This window comes from Haemaphysalis longicornis, unplaced genomic scaffold (assembly GCF_048455015.1).
Source record: "Haemaphysalis longicornis isolate Haplotype H1 unplaced genomic scaffold, Haemaphysalis longicornis Haplotype H1 scaffold_109, whole genome shotgun sequence".
Classification (NCBI taxonomy): domain Eukaryota; kingdom Metazoa; phylum Arthropoda; class Arachnida; order Ixodida; family Ixodidae; genus Haemaphysalis; species Haemaphysalis longicornis.
This window is the reverse complement of record NW_027526213.1, coordinates 153923-173384: the sequence shown is the minus strand read 5'-3', so window position 1 is coordinate 173384 and position 19462 is coordinate 153923. Positions and strand designations below refer to the sequence as shown.

At 50.8% G+C, this 19462-nt stretch overlaps 1 long non-coding RNA gene across 1 annotated transcript in view; it reads right to left on the bottom strand.

Annotated features, from left to right (window-relative positions):
• Positions 1-1330: 1330 nt before the first annotated feature.
• The window catches only part of LOC144160580 (uncharacterized), a 53184-nt gene continuing 35052 nt past the window's right edge, over positions 1331-19462 (bottom strand). The window contains exon 3 of the long non-coding RNA XR_013320394.1: positions 1331-1489. This is a non-coding gene — a long non-coding RNA (uncharacterized LOC144160580). The remainder of the gene's footprint in view (positions 1490-19462) is intronic.

Genomic DNA, 19462 nt, shown 5'->3' with positions numbered 1-19462 from the left:
GCATTTATGTTTTCTCAGACCTTACTTACATGCTAAGAAGTACCTGTTTGAACTGAACGATCAGTCTGCCGTCCACGTGTTCCAGAAGGCATGTCGGATCCGCTAGTTCTTCGAATATGATGGTGAGCAAAAAAGGTCGCCGTTGTGGGTAAATAATTGAAGCCGAAGCGACTCGGGTGTGGTGGCGTTAGCCACCTGTTGGTAAACGTATATTACTTTTGAGAAAATGTTTTTTTCTCTTCGCAATACAACACTCTGCTGTCAAGCAATTTTATGGGGTCTACTATATTTTTCAAGCAAAGGTTTCTAGCTCTATCAGCCACCGGTTCTTTCTTGGCGTGCGCGACAACAAACTCCCAACCCCGCGGAGGTGGAGGCGGGGGGGGGGGCGCGGGAGAGGGGAGACGGAGGGTTTCACTGACAGAGCCCACTGTAGATGGCGCGGCGATTTTACCCAGCGTTTCTCGCGCTGAAGTGCCTGCTCACCGGTTGCGGCGTCGGCGGTACGGCATTCTCGTCTGCTTTAGCGGTGGTTGCTTTGGGCCTGTTTTGGCGCAGCTTCGCGTCCACAGCCCGCTGCCTTCGCACGGCTTTATTAACTTGTTCGACACCGCCTTTAGCGTAACGAGCACCATACGCAATTCACTGGTCGTACGGGAAACATACATTAGGATTATTTTGCAGGGCGGGAAAACAAAATGTACAAACCATATAGAGACATCTCGCTGGTACAGAAACGCTACCTTTTGCGCATTGCTTGCCACGAAGGGGACCCCGTTTTTTAAAGTGTTGAATATCAATTCAGTTGTGTTTAAGAGGTGTTATAAAAGGCAGAAAGGGGCAACTAGTTCTGATAAATAGCGATTATAAAAGTTCCCTCAGCTTTCTGGCAATTCTCAAACTTTCTAAACAAGCTGGTTTAAATCGGTATAAATGAGAATCCCTAAGCTAAAATGCCGCATTGTTTCGGTGTCTGCGCTTGTGTCGCGCGGAGGTGTAGCCCCGAGCTTGCATATCAGAATGGCTAGGTTCCGCGGTCTTCCCCTTCGAAAGATGCTCCCCTCCGCTTTCTTTCTCCCGACTCACGGCCGGGCTTCTGCAGCGGCATCCGCCCCACAATGCAGGGAGCGACACAGCCTCAAGCATGAGATGCTCCGCATCTAAAAGTCGTGTTGAACTCGAAGAAAACTGAGGTATTTACGAGATAGAGTGGTTCGTCAGTTCATAACCATTGCTTGAAGATTTTCTGATAGAGTGAAAAAACGAAGCCAACAGTGCTTCCCACATTTTTGTATAGGGTTTAAGGAGGAAAGTAGGCACAGAATTGCAACTTTATTTCAGGATGTCTTCTTGTCAATATCGCTGAAGAGATTTAGATCACCGGTTTCTTCTTAGGCAAGCACATCCCCCCAGTTAAACTCCCTTCAACCTTCTGGCACTCGCAGTTTGGGTGAGTGCAGTGTTTTGCAAGATTGGAAGTTGGATTACACTGAAAAAGAGGAAAATGAATATCATCCACATAAATTAATGTTTCACTGATCCAGAATGTGTATCTTTGTGAAAGCTTATGTTAGACGTGAAAAGCGCCTGGTATGATTTTTCAATGTTTTTTCAAAGAAAACATCACAATATCCTAATACAAATTGAACGCTTAAAAAGCATATTCCCCGAACCACCACACGTGTTTTCTACCGGCGTAATAGGAATTTAGGCGACTTTCTTACTATCTCTCGTATCAGCCGTCCGGAAACTACAGGTTGCATGTCCTCTAATAAACCTCGATGCAAAGTATGCCCAAACATGACCCCTACACATCGTGCCACCAGCACGGTTTCATACTACTGCGTAAATATAAAGGGTAAATTCAACTGTGACTCTGCTAATGTCGTATACATTTTAGAGTGCACTGTTTTTGGCAGCGATATATCGGCCGAACTGAGACGCTTTTCCGAATATGATTCAATAAACACCGCTCTCATGCAAAACGCTGCCCTTATTTTCCCTTGTCCAGACATGTGAACGGTCCCTGTAATGCGTTTGCACATCTTAAAGCAACGATTTTAGAATCCGCTATCATGACCCACTCTGACCGCGAGGCTCGGGAATCTTATCTCATTTATAAGTTTGGGTCAGCGACGCTTGGTATGAATGAAAGTTACGGAAAACTAACCTGCTTATCCCTGGATACATTTTGGCGTCTTGATAATTTTTGTCACATGCTTCATTAATCCTACCTTTGAGGTTCCCATCAGAAGTCACAGAAACTTTCTAAATATAGCAGCTTTCTTAGCCTAATGCGGCTCAACAATGCGATTTTTCCTTAGGAAAGAGGTTGCGTTCCCCCCCCCCCACCTAGAAACGAATAACCCTTTGTGATCTATGGACCCTACCTATTTCCTGTTCTGCAGCTAGCTCTTGTGCAATGCTCGTTTTGCGTACTGTGTATATTCTGTCCATCCGCGGGGGGGGGGCGGGGGGCACACCCAAAACACATACTTCGTTCATACCTGTATGGATTCGTCCAAAGCAGTCTCCCCACCCAGTGAATACCTTCTATTGTATACTTCTTCCTTCTTTTAAAAACCGCGATTGTCTAGGCTTCTGCACTGTGTGAACTGGCGGCCCATGCCAGGTATGTTGCCCCGTCGTGGGGCAACCTTGACAGCTGCCTTGTTATGATGACCCCTTTCCTCTCTCTCTCCCTCTCTCCTTTCTCTCTTTTTGCTGTTGTTGTAACATAGGATTAGCCCGACTGCATGCATACTCTCCATTTTCGAAACATCTTCCGATCCTTCTCCCAGTTTTCTGCTGGAAATCTATATGAGAAATGTGTTCCAAATGCTTGTGACAGCAAAATCATGTAACTTTAATCTCATGAAGGCAAGACCTTTCCCGCTACGTAAGTGAACGTTCTTCGCTATTGTTCTTGCTGTGTATCCGACTCTACCTTATATATATATATATATATATATATATATATATATATATATATATATATATTTATTTATTTATTTATTTATTTATTTATTTATTTATATCGTCACATGACCAGTGGACAATGCCCCATGGCGGCATAGCTCGGCATCGCAGACGACGTGGAAGAGGGCGCGTGCAGGCTCAGCGGATTCGGCCATGGCCGCTTGTAAATACTGTAAATAGATTGTTCAGCCCCATTTCATGGTTCGTGTCAGCTATGTCCTGCTGCCACGTAACATTTTGGTGTAGGTGCGGGGTGCAGTCCCATCCCGGCCCCGAGCTTCACCTCGCCTCGACTCATGAAGCGGTCTTATCCTGGCACTTAGAAAGCGTCGGCCCGCCCCAGCCCCGGTGAGCCATGGACGCGACCGTTCCCCAGCACCGTGTTCCCTGCCTATGCCCCGCCGAGACCAGAGGAATTGACCAGCCACGACCAGAAGTGGAGCCGACGAGGTTCCCCCGCCGAGATCTCCGGCTCTTCTTCGAGGGCTTTGGACGCTGCCTCGTGGGGTCGGCGGTAGTCACAGCTGTTCCGGGGCCGGTGCTTATTATGACCATCATCGTCACATGGGGCGGCCAGGACGTCACTGTATTTACTCATCCCATCTCGTCCTCAACACAGCTATCGACGTCAAAACTTTCCGGCTGTGCGTTGACATCGTCGAACTCGCACTGGTTACTACCGACGGATTCTCCGCGACGCGAAACCTTTGCCTCGAAGAAAAAAATTGAGATACTGGTACAACAGCTTGTGGACCAAGAGCTGCCTGAAGCAACCCGGTTGATAGGCCCCAATAACAAAGCTGAGCGTCGTGCAGGCACATCGAACCGAACAGCACCCCTCTTATCAGCAAGCTATCAGCAACCGCATGCACTACTGCGCCTGGAACTCGACCACTGTTAAGACAAGGTCAAGCTGCCGACTCTGACCCTCGCAGGCGAAAGGAATCAACGGCACCGCCTTGAAGTCGTATCCCTATGGCCTTTGCCCTGGGGGTTAGTGTCACGGGACCAGGGGACAATGCCCCACGGCGGCATAGCTCGGCATCGAACACGACGTGGAACGTGGAAGAGGGCGCCTGCAGACTCACCGGACTCAGCCATGGCCGCTTATAACTACTGTAAATAGATCGTTCCACCCCATTCCATTGTTCGTCTCACCTGTTGAGAAATAAAGAAGCGCAGGCAGGGGGCGACAGTAGGCGAAGAGGAAGAGGAGGATCAGAGGGCGCGGTCTGCCTCGTTCTTTCGTTACACATTTTCTGGTGCCGTGAAATCCGGCAACTGGTGCGCGAGCGGATCTACGTTCGACGGCGCAGCGGCTCCGAGGCACGCGGGGCTGGGATACCTTCGTACTGGTTCATCCTAGAAGCCTTGCCCTCTGCCGCCGCCCCTTTCGGCTCGTGTCCAAGCCCGCCCTTGTCCCCTAGGTATCCGAAACCCCAGCGTCTTGCTTCATCGACTAATGCCATGGACTCACTTCGTATTTGCCGAGATGTCCTGGGAGCGACCATCTCCGGGACCATGACAGTCCTCGACGCCTTGCTGCCGAGCGAGGCAGCAACGCCCCTTAACAGACAAAATGTCCTCGACCTTATTTTGCATGACCAGGTGAGCCTTCACCAACTCGACTCTCAAGTTCAGGAGAACCTGAAGGATGAAGAATTTGATGCTGACGTTTTGGAAGCCATCGATTACGACGAGCGTATTTGCGCCCTGAGAACTCGTGTACGCTTCTCTACAAGCCAATACTCTGCCGAAAGCTCCGTCCTTCAACCTCAGGCGGCCCTGTTCACTACCCCCATCGCAACCTCGACTATTTGCTCGCTCCCCAAGAAGGCCCGGCGGCCAATGGTCCCGGGTGACGTGCTGCCCGTCCGGGAAATGACTGGCACGCGGGTAGAAGAACAGGACAACGGCGACGGAGGCGCTTCGGCCTTTCAGAACACCAAGCAGGACACCGAGGTGCTCAGCCTGGGAGAGAGGCTCCAGCAACTGCGCAGTCCTGCTGCTTCCGTGACTGCAGTATCGGGGAAGTCTCAAGGACACTCCCGGGACCTCGGCGTCACTGACGCGGCTATCATTTCTGAGACGGCTATGCAGCCGTTCCGTGAATCTTGCCTAGCCAACGAGACTTCTGCTTTGGAGATGTCGAAGTGGCCCCAGAATGACGCTGGTGTCACATACGCAATTCTCACTTCGGAGACGTCAATACAGCTCTCCCACAACCCTCGCATCGACGACTCGACTTCCGTTCCGGAGACCTCTCACTGGCCTCGCCATGACCTAGGAATCACCGATGCAACTCCCGCTTTGGAGGCGTCCCTGCGACCCTGTTGCGATCGTTTCGTTGGGGACGCAGCTCTCGTTTCTGCAACATTTCAGCAGCCCTGCTACGCTTCTCCGACTGTTTCGTTGGGCCCGGCAACGAAAACGCGATTCGTGGGGAAGGTAGACCCGCTTCAGGGGATAACGAAGTGGATGCTTCTCCGGCGCTCCGTGAGCGAGATTCGACTCCAGAGGCGAGCAGCGGCCGCTCTCATACTATCCCGTTGGCGACGAATCCACGCGGCGACACAGAACGGTTGCTTAGATGGTGGCGACCACTTCTTTGTCGAGCACGATTCCATGCCTGACGCGCCTTTCTGCTGCGCTTACGCGCCCGACCAAAGTAAAGTGTCCTTGTCCGCCCATGAAACAGCATTGTTTCTTCAGCGCACCGATCGATTCGTGGAGGCCGGACAGAATATGAGCACAGCGACAGTGATACTGCATTCGCTGTATGTTTTCTGGGCACTTGGTTGCCCGCATCATCTGTTTCCTTTAGATCCTGGCGGCTGCCTTCTGGCCGAAAACCGTGAGCACAGCTTGTTATCCCGGGTGACCATACGAACATTCGTAGTCTTCACTTTTAGATATGTCACTTTGACCCAACAACCCAGCAAGCGCTCATTGCCCGTGCCACTGCCAGCTAGCTCCTAACGAACTTGGCGGCGGTGGGAGTGTGTTGAGAAATAAAGAAGCGCAGGCAGGGGGCGACAGTAGGCGAAGAGGAAGAGGAGGATCAGAAGGCGCGGACTGCCTCGCTAGTCGACTCGATCACCACATCGGAAGCCAAACGCTGGTCTTCTTTCGTTACATCATCTATGTCCTGCCGCCACGTAACAGTATATATATATGGATATGTACGGCAGTGACTCCTTCGAAGTGACTCCTTCCGTTGTCTCACCGACGCTCCCGGCGTTTCGCCACATGATCAAGTAAAAGGTGGCTGAGACTGTATTATGCACCCCTCACGTATGCCAAAGCCCGGGAAGACGGGTACAGCCACCTGGGGCGTCGTTTCGGGCCTGGCCGCCAACCCTGCCACGCTCTGCGGTACGCTGGAATCCTCCACTGGGGAATCCATGGTACACGGCTGATAATCGTCCCATCGGTTCACCTGCAGGCCATGTGGCCCCTTACTGCAAGCGCCACGTGTCCACAATGAATGATGACGTTGGAAACCACACTTTTGGCTCTCCACACGGGTATTCGTAACTAATGACCGACGTGCCACCCAGGTCGCCGTTACCTGCCTCCGATTACAACAATGTCAGCCGTCGTGACGGCGATAGCTGCCATTCAACCTCCTCACGTCGCCATTCACTATTACATATGCGACGTGGTCCAAGCCCAACTGAATTGAAAAACTCGCCGTCGCAGTTCCGGGGGCAAGAGCAGCGCGGCTTTCGAACTTTAAAAGGCCTACATATGTAATCGATGGACCGGTTGAGGGTGTATGTAAAGTCACACAAGTCGACACAGGCGCTGCTGCCTCCGTCATTACCGCCGATATTTGCCGCTCGCTCAGAAAAGTTACGACTCCGCGGCCGTATTTTCGTTATGCACCGCAACTGCACAACGTGTAAAACCTTTGTCAGCCTGCGCGGCGCGCGTCATGATCCAGGGCGCTGTATACCCCGTGGAGTTCCTCGTGCTGCCATCCTGCTACCATGACGTCATTTTAGGTTGGCACTTTTTATGTCGCCATCGCGCAATAATGGACTGTGGGTGGGCACAAGTACAATTTGATTCTCCCTTGAACACGCCTTATGCCGACCTTCAGTCCACTGCCCCTGCAAATTATACCGTGGCTTACGACACGGACATTCCTCCCTGCTTGGCGGCTGTAGTATTGCTCTGCTGCTCTTCCATTCTCGACGCACCTGATCTTTTTACTCCGTCGCCCGTATTTCCCCATCCAAAATTGGCCCTAAGTTCATGCTGGCACGAGCGCCTTACTAGTAGCTAACGAGTCCTTGGAGCCCCTTTGTCTCCTGGACGATGAGGTACTTGTCTGCGTCAAAGTTATTGGGCCACAGCTTGTCACCACCGTACCAGACGACTTCCCATCATGGGTTCCAGTGGTTGTACTGAGTCCTGCCCCGTCAGCACCAGACCTATCGCCTCCGTACATTGGCCCTTCGATCAATCCTGCTCTTAGATCAGACCAATGAGTGAGGCTCCTCCCTTTGTTATATCGGTTCCGCTCCTGTTTTGGCGGCGCAAAGGCGCAGCTGAGCCGAACATTAGCAGTTGGTCACTGCATTGACAACGGCTCGCAGCACCACAGCGCCGACGACCGTACCGTGTCTCACCGAAGGAGCGCAGCACTATTGACGAACAAGTGAACGATATGCTCAAGCGTGGCGTAATTCGGCCCTCCAACAGTCCCTGGGCGTCGCCCGTTGTGCTTGTACCAAAAAAGGACGGTTCCATCCGCTTTTGCGTAGATTCTTGCCGTCTAACAGCATAACGCGGAAGGATGTATACCCTTTACAATGGATCGTCGATGCCCTTGACAGTTTACAAAGTGCCGAGTTTTTGTCTTCCCTTGATATGCGGTCTGGATATTGGCAGGTAGCCATGGCGGAGGCCGATCGCGGGGAAACGGTGTTCATCACTCCTGACGGCCTGTATGAATTCAACGTTATGCCCTTTGAACTGTGCAAGGCTCCTGCCACATTAGAGAGGATGATTGACACAATTTAGCACGGCCTACAGTAGAAAACGTGTCTCTGTTATCTCGATGACATCCTCGTTTTTTTTTCTTGACTTCTACGCTGATTTCAGGCGCCTGGAGCAGTGTGAGGATTGGCCATCATTGTTGGAAAAAGTGGACCACGCGCTGGCGCACGAAGACGTGAAGAAGGAAGAAGAGGAGAAGGAGGTGGAACGCGGTTCCGGCAGCAGCGGAGACTCGGAGCTGACGAGCGGGCAAGGACCGGGGGCGGACCCGCAGTTCCTTTGATCCCGTTCGAGTAGTTCGAGGCGTGTGAGTCGGGGCCCGCCAACCCGTGTGGGACCCGCAGACGACCGGGGCGCGATCGTGCGACTGGCCGAGGCTTGGGATCACGGCCCAGGGCCGAACCAGCGCTGCACCCGCCACGTAGGACGTGGTGCATCTTCTGCCGTCTCGATCGGGCAAAGCTGGCGACAGACGGCCAGCGCTCGACCGTGACTCGGACCGGCGACGACCCGCCATCGACGTCACCGGACATCCACCGTCGAGGCGGCTGTGAGAACGTTTTTTTCTTTTCCCTCGGTTGAACACTGGTTAGGGGTATCGGAATCGTGTGTTTTTGCTGTTGTGCTTCGCAATTGTACCGTTTTTTCCGCTGACTCGTTTTCTGGTGGCACTGTTAATATACTTTCTTTTCTCTTACCCTCTCGAGTACCGTTCTTACGCGTCGTACACCCACAAGGCGAAACGAGTCCATCACAATCTGGCGTCCGCGACAGGACTTTGCTCTTAATTCCACATTAAAGAGCCTCGCCTTGTTACCGTGTGTGTGACGGACAAGAATGGAGCTCGAGAAGTTGGTGAACCTAGGGGAGAAATTTGGCCTCTCTGATACTGAGTTGAAGGAATTTGTTGACAGAGAGCGTGCCAGACTTAGGGAAGAACGCGCAGCGGAACGGGAAGCGAATCGCGAAGCGGCAGCTCGCTTAGAAACGGAGCGGTCGGTCCTTGAACTCCAGTTACAAGTACGACAACAGCAGCCCAACGCTAGCGTAGAGGCAGGCCCGTCTGCAGCTACAAGCGTCGCCCATGGGTATGACAGCCCCCACAAGCTGATCCCGACATTCAATGAAGAGCGTGATGAACTTGACGCTTACATCCAGCGTTTTGAACGCGTCGCAACGAGCCAGAATTGGCCGCAGGACAAGTGGGCGTTTTCATTGAACCTGTGCCTCACTGGTGAAGCTTTGAGTGTCGTCGGACGCATGGCTGCAGATGATGCGCTGAATTATGCTAAGCTGAAGCAGACCCTGCTTCAGCGATTTCGATACACTGAAGAGGGGTACCGCACCAAGTTTCGTGGAGCCAAGCCAGGGAACTCTGAGACAGGCCGCCAATTCGCTGGTCGCTTGTTAGGGTATTTTGATAACTGGCAGGAACTGGCTAAGACCAGCAGAACCTACGAAGCTCTCCGTGACAAAATAGTCTCGGAGCAGTTTTTGAGCAAGTGTCACGATAAGCTTGCCATTTTCTTGAAGGAAAGGGGCTGTCAAACGCTAGACCAGTTAGCCGAGAATGCTGACAACTACCTTGAGGCCCAAGGTCTTACAAACCTAGGGAAACGCCGAGAGGAGAAAGAGCCTGGCAAGCCGCCAGTGCCTCCAAGAATGTTTGACCTCGAGGATGTCGAAGGAAAGCCTCACTGCTTCCTTTGTAACAAGCGAGGGCACAAGCCAGCCGACTGTTGGTCGAAGACCAGGGCTTCCACTGGCCAAAAGACTGTTTCCTGTGTTAAGTGCCACAAAACCGGTCACAAAGCGGAAACATGCCCAAACGTAGACTCTGCCAACAAAGCGTCATGTTCGCTGAGCCGTCCAACGGAGTGCCGCGATGGTAATGAGGACAAGATGTCAACCCTTTATGAACAAAAGAACTTGGCCCTCAGCCGCAAAACCTCCCAGGCTTCCAAGGACCGAATGCCTACCGCTAACGGTTGGCTGGAAGGAAGGCGAGTAACCGTGTTACACGACTCCGGCTGTAACACTGTAATCGTGAACCGTTCTTTGGTTCCCGATTCGAAGCTTACAGGAGGAATGAGCACTGTGCACCTTCTTGACCGCACTGCTCTGTGCCTACCTGAAGCCGAAGTGTATGTTGACTGCCCATTCTTCACAGGCCACGTGACCGCGACCTGCATGGACAACCCTTTTTACGAGGTGATTTTGGGAAATGTCGCTGGCGTTCGTGATGCTGCAGCGCCGGACGTCAACTGGAAGGGTCAGCAACACACTTCCGTCTCTCCGAAAGGACATCCCTCTTCCAAGCAGAAGTCGAAGTCCAGCAAGGTCAACGACAGTTCACGCAGGCCAAGCCAATTTGCGCAACCACCATCCGTCAAGGAGAAGGAGGAGGAATGCGCAAGTGCAGCGAAACGCGTGGACCAGCTACCTGTGGCTTCCATCAGCCCACTCAACATAAGCCCAACGGAGCTCGCTTCGATGCAGAAAGAAGACCGCACGCTTCAGTCCTGCTTCGACTCGGTTGGCAGGAAAATTACCGTGAAGACAGCAGAAACGGTCTTCGTCCTCGTGCACGGAATTCTTTTCCGCCGATGTCGGCTCCCATCGAAGAAGGAGATGGAACAACTAGTCGTTCCTAGCGGTCTCCGGGGCTTCGTTCTAAAAATGGCCCATGAAGGGATTCTCTCCGGCCACCAAGGCATCAAAAGAACAACGGATAGGGTGCTCGAGGAGTTTTATTGGCCAGGAGTGCGATCCGATACCACGCGCTTTGTAAGATCCTGTGATGTGTGCCAGAGAACCGTACCGAAACATCTGGTGGGGCGCGTACCTCTTGGAAGTATGCCAGTCATCGAGACCCCGTTCCAACGGGTAGCGATCGATATTATCGGTCCTCTCTCCCCAACCTCCCAGAAGGGGAATCGGTACGTCCTCACAATGGTAGACTTTGCAACACGCTATCCAGGCGCAGTTGCTCTACCGAGTATTGAGACGGAGAAGGTGGCCGAAGGGTTGATGGAAATGTTTTCCCGCGTTGGTTTTCCACGAGAAATTGTTAGCGACCGGGGAAAGTCATTTACATCGGGCCTGATGAAGGAGCTGAGCAGGCTCCTCTCGTTTGCACAGTTGCCCACGACACCATATCATCCCATGGCCAACGGGCTTGTCGAGCGTTTCAACGGCACGCTGAAGCAAATGGTTCGCCGCATGTGCCAGGAGAGCCCTAAAAACTGGGATAGGTACCTGGCGCCGCTACTATTCGCTTACCGCGAAGTGCCTCAAGCCAGCCTGGGTTTCTCGCCCTTCGACCTGATCTATGGCCGCTACGTCAGGGGTCCTATGGCCATCTTGAAGGAGTTATGGACAGGAGAAGGGATGGATCAGGACACAAAGACATCGTACGGTTACGTTATCGATCTGAGACGACGCCTGGAAGACACCTGTCGCATTGCACACGAACAGCTTAGCAAAGCCAAGGTAGTGCAGAAACGCTACTACGACAGAAGGGCGAAAAGTCGCCAACTCAGCCCTGGAGACCAAGTATTGCTTCTTCTCCCGTCCGACACGAACAAGCTCATCCTGACATGGAAGGGGCCCTTCACTGTGCTGGAAAGAAGAAATGATGTCGACTACGTCATTGACCTCGGAACGCGAACCAGCTTGTCCCACATAAATATGTTGAAAAAGTATGAACCCCGAATTCCGGCTGAACAAACACGTCGACAAGCTTCTATAGCACTCCAAACAGAGGATGCGGGATGGCAACAGCCATATGAACCTTCTTTTCACCGAACGTATGTCGTGAACCGGCAAAGCTTCTATCCTTCGAACTGGCCCTTTTACCGCACTGATCGGCAGGGTACTCCTGCAGTGGCAGAAAAGAATTGCCCATCTCGTTGGATATGCCAGCGGGCGCCGGTCATCGCATGAGACTGTCTGCTCAACGTTGGTTTACATTCTAGTGGCGTATACTGCCCTTGACTTTGTTTTTCCGCAACACTACCATAGTGCATTTTTGCTGTGGTCGCAGTGATGTGTGATTTTTGCTTGAAATTTATCTCTGCCTTCGCTTTATCAACGGGTGTGTTTTTTTTACACCCGTTAATTTGAACTATCCTCGCGCTTGTGTGTGTGCGCGCGTTGGGAAAGACATTGAACGCTCCGCATCAAGGCCCACGGACAACCACCGAACAGCATCAGCAGGTTGTTTGAGCGCAACAACCTCTTGAAGTGGGGGGTGATTGTGAGGATTGGCCATCATTGTTGGAAAAAGTGGACCACGCGCTGGCGCACGAAGACGTGAACAAGGAAGAAGAGGGCTGGAGGTGGAACGCGGTTCGGGCGGCAGCGGAGACTCGGAGCTGACGAGCGGGCAAGGACCGGGGGCGGACCCGAAGTTCCTGTGATCCCGTTCGAGTAGTTCGAGGCGTGTGAGTCGGGGCCCGCCAACCCGTGTGGGACCCGCAGACGACCGGGGCGTGACCGTGCGACTGGCCAAGGCTCGGGATCACGGCCCAGGCGGCATCACCGCTGCACCCGCCGCGTAGGACGTGGTGCATCTTCTGCCGTCTCGATCGGGCAAAGCTGGCGACAGACGGCCAGCGCTCGACCGTGACTCGGACTGGCGACGACCCGCCATCGACGTCACCGGACATCCACCGTCGAGGCGGCTGTGAGAACGTTTTTTTCTTTTCCCTCGGTTGAACACTGGTTAGGGGTATCGGAATCGTGTGTTTTTGCTGTTGTGCTTCGCAATTGTACCGTTTTTTCCGCTGACTCGTTTTCTGGTGGCACTGTTAATATACTTTCTTTTCTCTTACCCTCTCGAGTACCGTTCTTACGCGTCGTACACCCACAAGGCGAAACGAGTCCATCACAAGCAGGTTTTGACTTGCCTTGGAAATGCACGATTGCAACTTAACATGAAGAAATGTCAATTTGCGGCGCGAATCTTAACCATACAAGGCCACGTTCTGTCGAAGGAGGGAATTCTTCCCGACGCCGCCGAACTTTGCGCGGTCGCCGAGTTCCCTAAACCGACAACCATGAAGGCCCTACGAAGCTTTATTGGATATATTTCCGCCGCTTCGTCCGAAACTTTGCCGCCATAATTGCACCCTTCACAGCGTTTCTCGGCCAGGAAAGCGGTGTTGGCGCTTGGTCGAGGGATTGCGATGAAGCCTTCGCAAATTTACGGCGAATCCTTACTTCCCCGCCTATTCTGCGACACTTTGACCCGACCGCGCCAACAGAAATCCACACAGATGAAGCGGCGCTGCAATCGGTGCAGTGCTTGCCCAACGAGACGCTGGTTTTTACATTTATGTCGTTGCTTATTCCAGTTGTACGCTCACAAAAGCTCAGTTAAATTATTCGGTCAAAGAAAAGGAGTGCTTGACCATCGTATGGGCGCTTACAAAGTTTCGACCGTGTTTTTACGGTCGTCCTTTTGTCGTTGTGGCGGACCACCACGCCTTGCGTTGGTTGTCGTCGCTCAAAGACCCGTCTGGCCGCCTTGGTCGCTGGGCTCTGCGACTTCATGAGCACGATATCCGTGTGCTGTACCATTCTGGCCGGAAGCATTCTGGCGCTGACGCTCTGCCTCGCTCCCGCCTACCGGCGGAAGACTCGTCCTCCGTTTCTGTTGATGCCGGAATGCCGTCCCTCGACATCACGGACATGCCAGCTGAGCAGCGCAAGTAACCCCTTAGATTGCTTCGCCTATTGTCTTCCTCTGTGGCGTGTCCTCTGCTCAAGAATCTCGTGTGCTGCACGGACAAGCTGCCCGCTTTGCACTCTGCGACGAAATGCTCTTCAGGCGCAACTACCCATTGGTAGGTCGCAAATGGTTACTGGTTATCCCTCGCCACTTCCGCGCAGGCATATGCGCATCCTTCCGCGCTGTCCCCAGCTGGGTTGACGCCGGTGTATTAAAAACGTATCAGCGGCTTTGCCTACGGTATTACTATTGGGGAATGTACACGCTTTTCCGCGGGCCTACAGCGTCATGTATGCGTTATGTACGTGATGCGAATAAAGTGCATTCTGTCATGCATCAACTGTCACCGGCGCAAATACACTCCTCCTCCCGCGGCGGGCCCGCTGCAGCCACTGCCGTGCCCAGAAAGACCGTGCGACCGCATTGAGATCGACCTTTACGGTCCCCTACCGTGCACAGATGCTCGCAACCATTGCGTCATTGCGGCAATGGATCACCTTACACGCTATGCAGAAACCGCTGCGCTAGCGATTGCCACTGCACGTGGCGTCACGTCATTCTTGTTACGCCGCTTCATACTTCACCATGGTGCTCCTCGATACCTGCTCAGTGACCGAGGTCTTGTCTTCCTGTCGGAAGTCATCAATGCCCTCCTGCGTGAATGTCGCATTGTTCACCGAACTACGTCGTCTTACCACCCGCAGACGAATGGACTCACATAACGATTTAATCGCACTTTAAGTGATATGCTTTCGATGTACGTTGCGTCGGACGATTCTGACTGGGACATGATACTTCCCTTTGTCACGTACGCCTACAACACTGCCACGCAGACGATGGCGGGATTCTCACCTTTTAAATGCAGAGCATTTCTTTAACTCACGATGTCACCAGTTCTAGGCGTCCGTAGTAGTCCGCACCCCTCCCCCTACACTATATAAAAAAATAATACTTACCGGCGCCTGGTTTCGATCCCACGACCCTGCGGGCGGAGCGCAAGGTACATGGTGCTCTACCCACTGCGCCACAAAGCCGACACAGAATGGAAGGCTACGAACGCGTTTTATATCCTTGACTCATTCAAACTACGTCAAGAAGCTGCTGATACAACGCAGTCACTACCTGTGGGAGGAACGCGAGGTACATGGTGCTCTTTCCACTGCACCAAAAAACCGACACAGAATGAAAGGCTACGAACGCGCCTTATATCCTTGACTCATTCAAACTACGTCAAGAAGCTGCTGATACAACGCATTCACTACCACCAACTCTCCAAACACTAAACGTTAACGCAATACACCCACCCCCTATGCGACCCATTTAGTCGAGTCCTCCTCGTGGGGAGATGGGCCCAATTTTTTTCCTGCTCTACGGACGGGAGCCCACATGCACTGTTGACAGAATTTTGCCGTATTGCCCAGATCAAACCAACCGAGTTCGCTCCCATTTCGGAAATAGTACAGCATGCCGAAAAGTGCCGTAAGCTCACCCGCTCGCTCACATCAGAACACCAGCAACACCAGTAGCATAATTTCGACGCTTTGTTTTTATTTTTTATTCATTTACCCTAAAGGCCTTTACGGTCGTTACATAGGGGTCGCAATGAAAAAAAGAACACACTGCAACATTATAAGCAGCAACACCCAAAAAAATGCGAATACAAATACATTCATGTCGAAATGCATAGTTTCAAAAAACGGGTACACAAAAGGCGCACAACAGTTATCTTATTCCTAAAATGCGAGGGTTAAAAGATGACCCAGGTTCAAAATAACACAAACATCGAACATTGAACCAATCTCAGAGGTTCAAAAATGACACAAACACTGAAAAATAATTTATACATTGAGGAATAACTTCAACTCTATGATAAATGAGTCGTCATTACTGAGGGTGACGATGTTACCTGGGAGCTGATTCCAGTGACGGATAGCAAGTAAGAGTGGCGAAAAGAAAATTAGGTTGGTGCGCGCGAATATTGGTTGAACTTTGAATGCATGATCTAAACGGGAAAAAACGCGACCAGCGGGTCTTATGTGCGAAGCAGCGAAAGAAGACTGGCTGCGGTATAGACTATGAAAAACCGATAAAAGACTATAAAGACGGCGTTGTTGTAGAGGTGGTAAGTTCAGGGATTGTTTCATTTCTGTTATACTTGATGTTCGTGAGTAGTTCCTGAGAATGAATCGGGCAGCTTCATTTTGGAGTGCCTCAAGTTTATTTACAAGATACGACTGGGGGGGGTTCTAGATTAGCGCTGCATATTCAATCTTTGATCGAACAAGTGTTTGGTAGGCCAGAAGCTTTGTGGATGTGTTAGCTGAATGCAGATTGCGCCTAATGAATCCGAGTGATTTAGAAGCTTTGCTGGTTATTGTATCGATATGGTGATTCCAGGTTACATCAGACGTTATGTAGACCCCCAAGTATTTTACCATGGTCACGGTGTGTACAGGCATACTATTGAGAAAATAATGACGGGGCTCAGACGCGCTAGTTTTGGTAAATTTTATGGCGTTAGATTTGGGCACATTTACTTCTAGCTGCCAATCCCTACACCATTTCGTCAGTTGAATAAGGTCTGCTTGCAAGGATAAGAAATCTTGGGGGTTTTTAATTTGCTTATAAATGACGCAGTCATCCGCAAATAATCGGATAGTAAAAGAGATATTGGTGTTAATGTCATTGATATAAAATAAAAATATGATAGGACCCAAGACTGAGCCCTGTGGAACACCGGAAGTTACTTGAGCTAAAAAGTAGGAATGATCATTAATGGTTACTGACTGAAACCGATGGGTTAGGAAGCTCTTAATCCACCTGTTAATTTTAGGGTTTATATTAAGAGCAAAAAGTATTTCCATTAGACGGACGTGAGGGACTTTGTCGAGGGACTTTGTCGAAGGACTTGGCGAAATCGATGAATATAGCATCTATTTGTGAGGACGAATGTACTGCATTATGGAGATCAGTCATTAATTCGAATAACTGAGTTTCACAAGAACGGCCTCTCAAAAAACCATGTTGATTAGAAAAAAGAAGCTCTGTTTTGTTAGGTAGCTCATTAAGGCTGATAATATTATGCGTTCTAGAAGTTTGCAAACTATGCTGGTTAAGGAAATCGGTCTGTAGTTAAGAGGCACAGATGGGTCGCCTGACTTGAAGATGGGAATAACACGGGCAATTCTCCAAGCTAACGGTACGCATCCTCTGTCTATCGATTGCTGAAATAAAGCAACTAAGATGGGGGATATGACCACTTTAGTCATTTTTACTAGTTTGGTGCATATTTCATCGGGGCCTGGTGCAGAGTTAGTCGGGAGTCTTTCAATGGCTGCAGCAATACCCTCCTGAGTGATAAGCAAGTCATCCATTGCTGAATCTAATAACTGTATATTAAGAGTGGATGGTAATGGGCTTTCATTTGTAAACACAGAACAAAAACAGAATTGAATTCCTCTGCAGACTCTGATGAGGAAAGGTCTGTACCATTTTCAGACAATGATATGGACGATGATGATGAGTACTTTGGATTTATCACTTTCCAAAATTTTGTCGTGTTGGTCTGCAGTAGGTTTGTTATATCGCTGTTGAAAAATTTTTCCTTGGCTGCCTCGATTTCTGCTTTGCACAGTTTAAAGTGTTCTTTCTAGCGCTTCCAGTCATCGGCTGAATCAGGTCGTCTTGCCTTGGAATAAAGTCGCTTTTTCTTATTGATGCAGCGCTTAACGCCGGTCGTAAACCACGCGCTTTGCGTCGATGACGTGATACTGATTCTTGGAACGTATTTTTCTTTCAGTTCCAGAAGCTTGTCGCGAACAATTTGCCAGTTTTCATTTACATTTCTGAAAGCAAATGAAGTGAAGAACTGCGCGGAAAACGATAACAATTCGGTTTCAATCATGGTGCGGTTCGCGCGGCTGTAATTAAAAATTGTTTTCGTTTTATTCTCGGTTTTGGAGCTTTCTAATGTTACCTCACAATGCACTACGTTGCGGTCGCTGATGTTATCTAAAACATGTACAAGCATATTGCATGGTTTTGTGGTCAGCACAAGATCTGAAATTCTATCGACACTTGTAGGCAATCTGACCATTTGACTCAAACTAAAGGCAGACAACACATCGAGAAATTCTCGACATTAATGCCTTTTTGTGCTGCCATGTGGTATGCCTGACCGCCAATCAATCCCTGGGTAATTGAAGTCTCCAGCAAGAATTATTGGGTATTTTGGGTACTTGTTTTGTATAAAGCACAGCGATTCGTTTAAGTGCTCAATAAATTCGGGGGAAGAATCTGGCGGACAGTAACAGACCCCGACAGCACAACGCACAGAGGAAGATACGCGTACTATCACCCATAGGATCTCTATACATGAAATTGTATCGACTAAATGGGCTTGCAAATTCTTTTTAACAGCCACAATAACACCACCACCGCGAAACACTGTTCTATCTTTCCTAAATACAGAAAAGTGTTTAGCCCATAACAACTCGCAATCACTAACGCCAGAGGAAAGCCCCGTTTCAGTTCCAAGCGCAATATCCGCCGAACATGATTCAGTGAACGAGCATAGGAGGTCCTGTTTATTAAATAGGCTGCGAAAATTTGCCAGGAGAATTGACAGCTTCGAGGACGAACGATTTTTCAGTCACTTTTCTTTAGCAGCCGTGGTGCTTCACTCCTCTAAAAGTTTCTCACCCTCTTCCGGAGCAGGGGTTCCGCGCCTTGGCAAGGGCACGACACCATTAGTTACCGGGTCGAGGTAGTTACCGGGCATTCAAGTTATACAAGTGCCCCACGGGGACGGTCCCCTAGCCCTCCCCAGGGAAACTAAGGGCAGCGGCCTTCTGAGGCGAGGTCGCTGAAGGAAGAGTTGTTGAACAACTTCCACCGACGACTCCAACGCAGCGCACAGTAACGATGTCGGCGAAACCTGTTGATAATTGTCGGTTATTTTTAGATTTACCCCCGTTAGTCCACGGTTATACAGTTAGTGCGTCGGTGAATACCGGAGCGCACTATTCTGTCATCAGTGGCAGGCTTACCAGGGGACTGAAAAGTATTAAGACACCATGGTGGGGAGCACAAACTCGAACCGCTGGAAGGCACGTTGTCACCCCATTCGGCGTGTGCACTGCCCGCGTGAGTATTCGTGAAAACGCCTTCCTCATAATGCCGGAATGCTCTCGCGACCTGATACTCGGCATGTACTTTCTCCGCGAACATGCCGCGGTGACAAACCTTCGGTGACACCGAATCGCCTTTGCCACTGAGCATGCAGCCGAGAAAACTGACAACAGTGGTTCCAGACGGAAACTTCGCGTCATCGAAGAAGGGGTAAACGTACCACCACGAAGGAGCGTTCTTGTTGAGGTTGAGTGCGATGAAATGAAAAGCGGTGAATTCATTGCCGAAGGCAACCATTTGCTTTTGCTAACAGCACACGTCCATGCCGGGAAGGGCATTCTGCAGCTTCGTGATGGTCGGGTAGAATTACTGGTCACCAATTTCGGCTACGAAAACCGACGCCTCTTTCGCGGAACCACTGTAGCTTACGTCGACAATATTACCGAGGTGGTGGACTGCTTTGCATTCGGAGGAGACAACGGTGATTACAATAGGAAGCCCACGCTAGAAAACGTCGACATCAGCCCGAAGCTTTCTGAAGAACAAAAAACCACACTCCCGGAACTGTTATCCAAGTTTAAAGATTGATTCGCCTCATCCAACAAACTGCGC